Source organism: Tenebrio molitor, chromosome 1 (assembly GCF_963966145.1).
Source record: "Tenebrio molitor chromosome 1, icTenMoli1.1, whole genome shotgun sequence".
In the NCBI taxonomy this organism is placed as follows: Eukaryota; Metazoa; Arthropoda; class Insecta; order Coleoptera; family Tenebrionidae; genus Tenebrio; species Tenebrio molitor.
Window position 1 is genome coordinate 28,365,965 of NC_091046.1, and position 9,458 is coordinate 28,375,422.

Sequence of the window (9,458 nt, forward strand, 5' to 3'; positions counted from 1 at the left end):
GGCGTAAACTATTTTTAGAAAGTTGGGACCAACGTGGCAAAAGAACCAGCGGGGTGGTCTTGGACCACCCCAGCAACCCACAGGTAACACTAGGAATAGGGAGTTAACTAAATGAGACTTTGATCACGATATTTATTAACAATAATTAAGGATGAACTGGAGTAACATTGAAAAATGGCGAAAATTGCTTAAAATTGGTACAATAGTCCTTTCATCCATTCTGAAGTACTGTGCCAAATTTAAAAAAATTTGGTGGAGGAATTTGAAAGTTATTACCTTTTAAAGTTTCGGGATATTTTACACGTGTTCTTATGAGAAATCGAGCAATGGTCGCATAAAAAGTGATAAAAAACATACTTCAAAATGGCCAGTTTTTCTTAAATTTTTCACACATCAAGTATCGATATCGTAGAATTTTCTAATGAATTTACAAAAAAAGTTGGTCGAGGATTTTCCATGTAATCGCTAATTATATGTGGAAAAACACGGTTTTTGAGGTTATGTATCTGTTTTAATTTCAATAAAAGTGAAGAAAATGCATATAATTGACGTCGGTATGCAACATTACACTCATATCGCACGTTTTACTACAGTTACGTTAAGAACTTTAACAGAAATCAATGAAAATTGAAATTCAGTGTGTTTCTGTTTACTTTCACGTACAGTCTTAGTCAAAAGATTGTAAAATCACATGTAAGTAATTATCTAAATATCAAGAAAATAAACACAAAATTTACTTGCAACTCATTACAATTCGTTTCCAAGAATTTAAAACTTTTTTTTTAAATATTGATGTCTCGTAATAAACGTTTCATAGCATTATAAGAATTCCGCAACTTTTTGCTGAGATTGTTACTCCAGTTCATCCTTAAGTGATTAATTTTTTTTTGCATCATTTTATTCCATCTCCTTGGAGATGATTGTTGAAGCGTACCTATTTTTTTTTTTTTGTAATTTTTCATAAATCCTTTTAGACCAAATTTCTCAACTTCGATGTGTAACAAAATAGTGTGTACAACACGTTATGAAAGTCTCTTTTTTCACTTATAAAAAGAATATTACTTTCATAACTAGTTGTACAAACAATTCAAATAAAATATGAATGTTATATAATTAAACAATAAGAAACCGATTGCAAATATTCCTTGACATTTCTAAAATTATATTCTTTAATTAGTGTCTTAAGTTTATTGGCTTACTGCATGTATTTAGAATTAAGAGTCTGCTTTCGTCTAAAACCGCTTCGAAATCGTGTAACAAAAATCTCGCTTTGGCCTTGTTCTTTTATCAGTTGTTGAATAATTTTACATGTTGACGAATTGTGACAATGTAAAGTTTTTTAGAATGCGTTATGCCATGCCTCCAGTGAATAGTTGCTTCTTGACAAGTCTGTATTTATGCGGTCTTCATGTTCCACTTACTGATGTGAAATCTAGCTGGTAGATTGAGTAGTCTCAGTCTTATACAGGGTGTTTTCGAAGTTGAAGGGTTCCTTGTAACACGAGATACTATACATTATTCTTAAGAATTTTAGCCTAAATCTTCTTAGTAAAATGTTTGTATTAAGGGAGATAATTGATTGTATATTTTTATTGTTTTCTAAAATTTTGAGTCCGGTCCTGTCTATTTCTCCGCTGTCCTAGATTAATAACTGACGTGGCCCAGGATGGTGTCTTTCTGGAAATCGCTCTGCGTACTGTCTGGACGCCGCAGCTGCATTCTGATAACATTGACCATACATTAGCAACATATCTGTGACCTCATTATTTTCGTAATGATAAAGCCATTCCGACTAATTAGATGACAACTCTGACAGTATTTTTGATTAACGTCCATGCTCATTTGATTTTTTTTTTGTCAATTCTAATTTCTAACAAATCAGCGCAAATTTGAGCAGGACCGGTTTCAAAAATTTCAAAAAAATCAACTTATTGTATCTTCATTGCCGTACACATTTTACTAAGGTGACTTTGGCTAAAACTCTTTAGAACAACGCATACTATCACAGGTTAAAAGGAACACCTCAACTTCGAAAACATCCTGTATAAGTTTTCTCCCAATATTCTATTAATCTTCAACAATAATTTCGAACGCAAACTGAACGTCATTCTCGGGACGAAACTCAAAGCCAGTAGCATCTTGTAGTGTTTTCGAATATCTTCATTTGTTTTATATAACTCTACCAAATGATTCTTTTGTATTTTTCGCCACAGGTTTTGAGACAATTCGAGTCTGTGGAAGAACTGTTTGTACGGCATTCATGGAAGCTACTTCAAAATCAGAGATGACGGTGAGAGATCGTAATGAAGGTGCCATCTCCAACACCTTACTCATAACATGTCTGTAATTAGTTTCCTTTTATTACGAAGTAATGCATACACCATTGGAACGGCTTTTGAATCCATTAATATAAAATTGTACGAAAAACTTGAGAAGTTTGAAAGTTCCGTCTACGCACCAGTGACGGAACTCTTTCAAAAAAGAAATATTTGTGCGACTACCGAATACTAGTATTCTATTGTCATTACTAAAGCCGAAATCCCAGAGTAGGAAATTTTCGCCTCTCTCTGTACTTTTGAATTTTTCATCAGTTGTGATTTCGGAGGCTCTGGTGAAGTTATTTTTCTTCCTTAAAATTTTGTTTCTTTCACGTTGTATTATTTTTCTAATTTGCTTTTAATGTCTCATTTCTTGTCACAAAGTATGTACGCCAGCAAAGATTTTTCGCTAATATTTATACATTTCCGGATGCACCAGTTTTTAAAAATTTTGTAAGTATTTTCGTAGCGTTCTCTTGATTTTTCTGGAATCAGAGGCGAACGCCCCACATTCCAAGCTTCTTCTACATCTATTTCTTTGTCTGTATCACTTGAATCACTCATTTTTTGTGGATTTTTCTACACAACTGGCACAATGCACACAAAAACTGCAATGGCGGTAACTGTTTGCAGATTAGCTTAGAAACGAAGTACAAAAATCGAAGGGTAACACGTTTCGCATTGCGCCTATTCTAGATATGAATGTTTTGTAATAAATATATATTCAATCGCGCAAAAATCTCATAAGCATCACGAACGTTAATGGCAATGTACCGATCTCAGACAATATTTCTGTGGCGGTCGTGAAAAAGTAGGTAAGTCAAATAATTTCAAAAATGAGTTAACGATGTTTACACCTTAATAATAAATCATGGAATTAAATAATTCAGATTTTCAGTTTAAAATTTACTTATATTGAAAGCAAGTACAGGTACAAAGAAGTTTCTATTTAATTACAGGATTTTAGGAATGATGTGGAATTTTGAATCGTTGCCCTGAAAAATTAACATTTTCGACTTACCTACTTTTTCACGACCGCCACAGATTTGGAGTCGTCGCTGCGCTCCTCCTCCAAACAATTGCCTTCGATCGGTACATTGTCATTCATTACCGTTCTTTATACTTAATATACTATTATTTGTTCCAACAGTCGATCACTGCGCAATTATTCTCTCATGCGCTTTTTTATCCCAGGGGGTCTATTCTTCAATTTCGATTAGTTTATGTCGCACACGACATATCTCGAACGGTTGTTGTCGCACACTACAAATATTTTCTATTCTTGAATACCATGCGAAAAACATTTCTCGCACACGGAATATTGGCGAGTGGTCTATGTGACAACATGGCAATTTATGAATTAATTTGACAAAATATTTCACAGAAACCTGTAATTTTATACTTTCATGCTCGCCCAAGAAATGGAGCTTTTAAAAATTGAAGACCTTATATATCTATGATTGAAGGTCAATTGAAGGTATCTATTGAAGGCCATCTGAAGGCATGTTGAAGGCATTAATTTTGTTCCCACCTTGTCCTACAGAAACTCTAGTGGAATTCGACTTTGGTTGTAAATTTATGTTTGTCACTGGAAAAATAGAATTTTGTGCTGCAGCAATAATCCTACTGATAAATACTAATGGGGGTCGTCGGTTTGGGGTTCGCAATGTTAGCTTCAATGTTACAGGTAGTGGTAGTGGTATTTATGGCAAAGGTGATTACTTGATGATAAAATCTTATTCTTCGGTTGTTGTTGTTAAATTTACAACCAAAGTCGAATTCTGCTAGAGTTTCTGTAGGACTATACACGCGTTGTTAATTTTCTGTGTTTTCGATTTATCTGTTTGCGATGGCAAAATAAAAAAAGAAGTCACAATATTTTAGCAATGCTCAAAAAAGTAAATTGGTAGAATTACTACAAAATGCACCGGATCTTTTATCAGGGAAATTCTCACCTAGGTTCACATACAAAGAAGGGCAAAAAAATGTTCATAGGCGAAGTGCGGGTTTGCGATTTGTAGATGAATAAAAGGTTCCACAATACTTTCGTTAAACGAAAATGTTTTTGGAAACAATTTTCAGTTATATGTATTTATAAAAGGACTTTGCCCGTGATAAAACTGTCGCCGCTGTCTTTAAAAATTTTCAAAAAGTACAAACATTTCTTCATCGTTTGCCATCAGCCAAAATTTTATTGTACAATTCCTTGTCAAAAATATCAACAGAATCAGAATCATGTTGATTGGCAACGGGTATCATTGCGCATACGACTTGCAAAGTCGCACGGCGTTTATGCGCCCGACATGAACTCGCATGGTTTTTGAGAGAGAATTGTCGCATACGAAATTCAAGAATACAAAAACTAAAATTTGTACGAGAATTGACAAATGTCGCATGCGACATTTATCACTCGAAATTGAAGAATAGACCCCCAGGCGCTTATTTGGCTATACGATATTTTGTCGTGCGCTATTGTGTCCCGCGCCGTTTTTGTTTTGTGCTGAATTTTACGCGTTTTTTGAACAGCACCATTTTGTCCAGCGCTTAAACGTAATAGAGCCAATGATGGGAGGGAAAATACAGAGTGATTTTTTTATCTGTTGCCAGTAAAAACCCTTTTTACCATGCTAGTAATGTTAAATACTATAACTGGCCACTCAAGAGTACTCTTTCGTGTTCACACTTGGACTTATAACGATCTTTACAGGCGCAGTTGGTTCGACGACAATTCAAATTCCTAACTGAAATTAGTATAAACAACTTATAACCTAGGTTAACAACACTTAACTACGATTTCATGATTTTCCTTCTACCATCTGCTACGCAAGAAAAACAAACACGGTACAAGACTCGCGTCCGCTCCGGACAACGCATGACCCCGGACTATTCCGCCATTACGCAAAATTGCAGAAACTAGCCCGGGCCGGCAAATCGTTCCCGGGATGGTACGACAGGCTAATCACAATTCGACAGACACGGCACACAAAAATTCGGAACGTCTCCAGGCGACGCGTGACCCCGGACTAGTCCAGTATCGTTACGGGAAATATCTGGAACTAGCCTGGGCCGGTAAATCGTCCCCAGTACGACGCAATTAACTGTTTACAGGCGTGACCGACGATACAAAAGGACGGTAGGACGCTATTTACAACTGAACTAGGGATGGGCATATCGAAAAAAGAATATAGATTTTTAACTATAATATCGAATCCAAAATATCCATGTGCGATATATGGCAACAGTTTTATCGATATTTCGATATATCGTTAATGAAAAACACCAACAAGAATATTTATAAAAATTTAATACAAAAACAAAAGTTAAACTCTACGCAGTACGCTTAACGTTTATAAAAAAAATATATTAGTCAAAACTACTCAAAAATACTATTTTATTTAGTCTTTTCGATTTCAGTCTGCTACGGCGGTAAGTCAGTTTTTGAAAACAGTCTTTCCGCTGGGACGGAAGTTGCAGGTATCTGTAAATATTTTAATGTCAAAGAAAACAATGATGGATATGTCAATTTGATTTGATCCCAGATCATAAAAGGATCATCTTTTAAGGAAAATAAAGACTATTTAAATATTGAGAAACTTCAAATTGAATATCACGTTTCATACCATTATTTTCTGCTTCTGGCAAAAATTCTTCAGATTCGTTCTTTTACTGTGAATGTGAAGCTCTGTAACGTTTGAACTATTTTGTATGTGTTGTTTTAAAACTAAAACAGACTTGGCCACTTGACCATGGCATGGCACTATTGTCTTTAAAGTGGATCTTTTTATATCGTGGATCCAATAACGTGCCAAATGCCAATCGTTCCACATGTTCAGCTTTGCCAAATCTTCCAATTTCGTCATTAAGAGCTTTCTTAAATAATCTAATCTCTTCGCTTACACTTTAATTTTCATCACATAATTTTTCAATTTGAAGTTTTGGGCAATTAATTAATGGAATGATTTTGCTAATCGTCACAAATTTATCTGCTGAAAGTTCGCGTGTTACACTTTCTAGGGGTCGCAACATTGACTTCAGTTCTAATAAAATATTAACCACATAACCATAACCATTTACCATATCTGGAGCCCTTCGTTCATTAATAAGTATGTTAGTGACATATGGACGTAGAAGAAGAAATCTTTCGGTCATATAAAACTTAGAATTCCATCTAGTATCCATAGCATTGGATTAACTTTAATGTTTTATCCTCTGATATACCATCTTTGAGTTGGGCTTTTTTTAATGCATCTGCCCCAACAACACTATGTTTAAACGTCGTAAAAATTCGTTTTAACTTTTCAATTAGTTCAGAAATAGGTTTTACTCCCGGCATTTTCAGCAACTAAGTTTATTGTGTGAACTAAGCGATGGATATATTTTTCTTGGCCAAAAGTGTCCTGAGCAGCTTTAACCATGTTTTGCCCATTAAAAAAAAAAGTAAAATTAATAATGAACCCCTACACCAAAGGGTAAAAAGGGTATTGATTATATATACCGAGTGATTATAAGTGATTGAAAATTATTTTGTTATGTTAGTGACACATTTGAAATCTTTAGTTGGCAACATCGTTGGCATGACGCACGTAATTTTTAAAATTGAAACAAACGTCAAAAAAATCTAAATCAACAATGTAAAGTCCATTCGTTTTAATAAACAATTGTCAATGTCAAAAATTCTTATAAGACCGGACTGTACCACCCCGTTTTCCCCAGAATATCGTATTTATGGACCAGATGTATAATGGTTTTTACACTAGATATTTATTGAGGTTATGTATATGTTGCACTTTCACGTTTTTCTATCGCAATTACACAAATCATATCCCGCGACCCGTACGCAAGTACCTACAGAAAAATGATATCTGTTAAGACCTTGCACATCAAAAGCAATGTTATGATGTTTAATGATTCTGAAAAGTGAGTTGCGTCTTCAAACTTAGCAAGAAGAAATGAAGGTTTGTACGGAATATTTACTTGAAATCCAATAAATCGGGAAATGTGAACGGCAAAATAAAATGTGGATTGAAAGATAAAAGACAAAAACTAGTTTAATATTAGAAAAATGAAAAAACTAGGAAATAGGTTACTTCAAAAATATGAGCAGCTTTCTCGCAAATTTCTTTCATCGACATTCATGGTTTTTCCGTCTCCAATTCTTTGCAGTATCGAACTACTGCCATCTTTTCACGTTGAAGAAGCGACTGACCCGTAACTCTTTTACGTGAAGCCATTCTTCAACTTTAAATTCTTCGCCAATTTTGAATTTTATATTAAACAAGTCTTGCGCATGTCAAATGGACGAAATTTGGCTGACACTCAGAGATGCCAATATTGATTTATGAAATAACTAGGTTTGACATTTTGGCAAGTCTACCACCTTGACAACATTTTGACAATTGTTTATTAAAGCGAATGGACTTTACTTCGTGACTTAACCTAACCTAAATAGAAATGATTGACAGATGATGCACGAGAAAACTTGCACTACCAACTGCGTCAGTGTTGCCAATCCACTATTTTCCTTCAATCATTGATAGTCACTCGGTGTATATACAGGCTGATTCACGTAGCCCGTTCATTAGTGCTTATTCACAATGGACATAAGACATAAGAGATACCTAAGAATAATTTGTAAATTTGGGCAATTGGAAAATAATGTATGTGTCTATACAGGGTGGTCCCGATATAATCTGCCAGAAGAAATCCAGTAATAGGTGACGATGAGTAGAACTCATACACAAAAAATGTTTCTAATAAAAGTCTTTTCGTTTTCGAGATAAAAATAATTGAAAATTTGGTCAAAATTTGCTGTACGCTAATGAGTTAATCGGTTGTAAAAAGGTAATTCTGGTTACTTGGCTGCAATTTCTTTAGCAGCGGTACCTGTAACACCTATGACATTTGTCAAGTTTAATTTTAAATTTGCGAATCCTTCAAAAAGTTATGAAATTCACAAAACAAGAATACGCCAATTTGCATTTACTCTGGCGAAACACGTGGTAATTCAAGACCAGCAAGGCGACCATACGGCGAACGTTTTCCTGAAGGAGTCCTCCCGTCCCGTTGTTGTACTTTTGTTGAACTACATCTGCATTTATGTGAGGTTGGTTCTGACTGATTCCAATACGACGGCGTCCCCGATCCTCCATTTAACCCCTCTGGATTTTAATTTTTGGGGCCACACGAAAGATTTGATATACGAAGTTGAAATAAATACAAAAGGCCAACTCCAGAAACCCGTAATAGACGCCGCGAACCAGATTCGTAAAAACCCAGAAATGCTGAATTCTGTTTATGAAAATTGGTACCGGCGTACTCAAATGTGCTTAAATGCCAACGGAAGGCACACAGAACATTTATTATAAAATAATTTTTCTAGTCTAGTTTACCTTTCATTAGTTAGTAGATATTCTCAGTTAGAGTTGAAAGTACGAATATCTAAAGTGTAAATAAATTTATTCAATACATTATTTTGGCTATTTAACCACAATTAAGACGATACTCTTATTCAGTTCTTCCACAATTTTGCACACACTACCTCTACATTAATTTACACATTGAGGAACACCACTTTATTTATTACTCATTCATCTCAGTCTACAAAATCAGCTTTTGTACCTAAATAAGCTGATGAATTAACGCACACAGTGTACAGCGTTTTCAATAAATGTCATTAATTTGATTTAGTTTGTCAGATTTGACATTTATCATAAACGATTCAAGTACCTATGTTGCTTAGATACTGTCATCCTTACAAACGGCAACAATTAATTCCTGAGTAGGTACGTATTTTTGTGGTCAGCAGCGTCGAATGGCTGTGGATAGGGGTTAATTTATCCCCACTATTTTGGACCTAATGAAAATGGGTTTTTTGGACTTGTTAGATCCTTCTAATGACCCAGAATTTTTTTGGCAGGTTATATCGGGACCACCCTGTATAACTCGAATATGATTCTTCATGCCTTTTTGTACACAACAATAATGTTCACTGAGGTCACTTCTCATAAGTTACGTAAAAATTAATAGTATATCCACTGCATGTATCATGAATTTCTTATGCCTTATGTCAAGCTTATGTCCATTGTGAATAAGCACTTAGAAACTTTTTGATTTCCCAAAATCATATTAATATGAAAATTG